The following is a 2,565-nucleotide window of genomic DNA, read 5'->3' as shown; positions in this document are numbered from 1 at the left end:
AACGGTGCGCATGCGCAGCGCTCACCCGCAGCCGTTGTGGGGGGTGCGCGCGGCACTCGCACTGCTGCGGCCGCGCAGCCGCAGTGCCGCGCGCGTGCGCAGAGCGGGCGGCCAGGGGCGGGCGGCGCTGCGGCACCGCGCGCGCTCCCCGAGGGGAGGGGGGAGCGGCGCCGCGCGCGCTCCCTTACGGTGCCCCCCCCCCCTCCCCCTCCAGCCCCGATCGCCCTCACGGCCCGGCGGAATGGAATGGAATGGAATGGAATGGAATGGAATGGAATGGAATGGAATGGAATGGAATGGAATGGAATGGAATGGAATGGAATGGAATGGAATGGAATGGAATGGAATGGAATGGAATGGAATGGAATGGAATGGAATGGAATGGAATGGAATGGAATGGAATGGAATGGAATGGAATGGAATGATCAAGGTTGGAAGAAGACCTTCAAGATCATCAAGTCTAGCCCCCCATCCACCACTGACACGATAACCCCTAAACCACATCACTCAGCGCCAGATCTCGGCACCTCTCAAACACACCGTTGGTTCAGGAGGTGCAGTGGCAGTGCTAGCTGATGTGGTTTAGTGGTTTTGGGGTTGCGGTGCCAGCGCTGAGGGGATGGCTGGATTTGATGTTCTTGAAGGTCTCTTCCAGCCTTGACGGTTCTGTGATCTTAAACCACATCGCTCAGCGCCAGATCCAGACACCTCTTAAAACACTTCCAGGGATTGTGACTCCATCTCCTCCTTGTGCAGCCTAATGCAACACCTGACTACCCTAACGCTGATTTTTTTTTTTCTAATACCAAATCTGAATCTCTGCCGTCATCGTTTGAGGCCGTTTCCTCTGGTCCTCTCTATACAGACCCGGCAGAGCAGACCGGCCCCAGCTCACTGCACGCTCCCGTCACGGGTGATGAGCTCCCCCCTGAGCCTCCCAGAGCCCCCGGCTCCCTCAGCCGCTGCCCATCAGACTCCCAGTCCTTCCCAGTTCCCCAGTTTTGCTCTCTCCCAGTTCCCCAGTCCTTGCGGGAGGTTCCCCAGGCATTACAGGAGCTCTGCTGCCCTTGGCTCCAGCGCTTCCACGTCCTTGTAAAAGTGAGAGTTCCAGAACTGAACACAGCACTTGAGGTGTGGCCTCACAATAAGTAATATAAATTACACAAGTTTTTTACAAAGTTGTCATCATATTGCATATGTTGATTGAATTACAATATACTGAGAAACCCAACTGCCGATACACATTTGAATTTTCAAGCTGCTACCATTTTACATCACAATACGTGGATGTTTTACACAGGTATCCCTGAAGTTAAGCAAGGTGAGACCCCTGCAGCTGCCAAGAACAAACAGCCCAACCAAAACCCAGCTACTCACTCAAACATCCCTCACATTCTCTCTTTGGATAGTGCTTTACACCTTATGAACAAAGGCAACCTCTGTACAGGATAAGATTCCAAAACAAGCTCTGCCAGCTTGGCTTTAAGGACATTCTCAAAAAAAACTGATAGCAATGAAAATAATAAGAAAATGGATAATGGGTGTGAAGTGTTCTGGGAAAAGAGAACACTGAATGGCTCAGCCATTCTGCAGGTACTCCCATTTATATCTTATCAGAAGGAAAAACAAAAACCCAAACAAACCAATAAAACTTGTAATTTTATTAATGGTCATTCAAATGTAGTTTAAAAATGATAATGAGGAAAGTTGACTGTGTGTCCCAGCTGGAGTCAACTATGGACATCAAAGTCCTGTGCCAAGGGAATTTGTGTCAGAAAGCTTTGAGCACCACCCCAAAATACTGCAGGCAAACAAGTCTCTTCTCTGATTTCACTGTACAACAGCAGCTTGGTTTTAAACTCTGGAATAAGTCTAAGCCAATAGGTATTAGATACTTAATTTCATTTGCTTGGTTTTGTACAAGACTCTTGATCTTATTTTCTTTCATTCTCAAAGGAGCTACAAAATGTCCAGATGTTAAATCTAAAGTGAAGCAAAACAAGTCCCTATAAATCCCCTTCAGAAGAATAAATGTTGCCAATGGTGACTGAAACCCTAATTACTACTACTGATTATTTTAGCATAAAGATGTGTATAAGGTACAGCGTTCCCAGTCCTGAAGTTAGCTCTTTCATCTTCCACAATTACAAAATACAGAGGTTCCTCACTCACTCACTCAAATTCACATTAATTGAGCTCAAAGCACAGGAGTACAGCAGCACATTGGCTGGATGAGGTATCACACTGTGCTGTATCCACAAGGACACTGGTTTAGTGTTCTGTACCTCAATAGCTGCATCTTCTGTGTGCCACACGCTGCTCCCTGTGGTTCTGGGATAAATGCTCTGTTAAAGCAGGAACAGATGCCTTTCCCAACCCAAGCCCAAGGTTTGTCTCTCAATTTCTTTATGTTTCACATGGTACATGTTGTACCCACCATTACAGTCTCATGTCACTCCACATCACTGCTTTTTTCTCCCTGTCTTATCCATATAGGTCACAAAATTTACAAGCAGGAGTTTCTATCTACAGGTTTATACTGCAGCCAGCATCCTGCTATTTCCT

Source organism: Zonotrichia albicollis, chromosome 14 (assembly GCF_047830755.1).
Source record: "Zonotrichia albicollis isolate bZonAlb1 chromosome 14, bZonAlb1.hap1, whole genome shotgun sequence".
Lineage (NCBI taxonomy): Eukaryota > Metazoa > Chordata > Aves > Passeriformes > Passerellidae > Zonotrichia > Zonotrichia albicollis.
The sequence above is the reverse complement of the archived record's forward strand: the minus strand, read 5'-3'. Positions refer to the sequence as shown.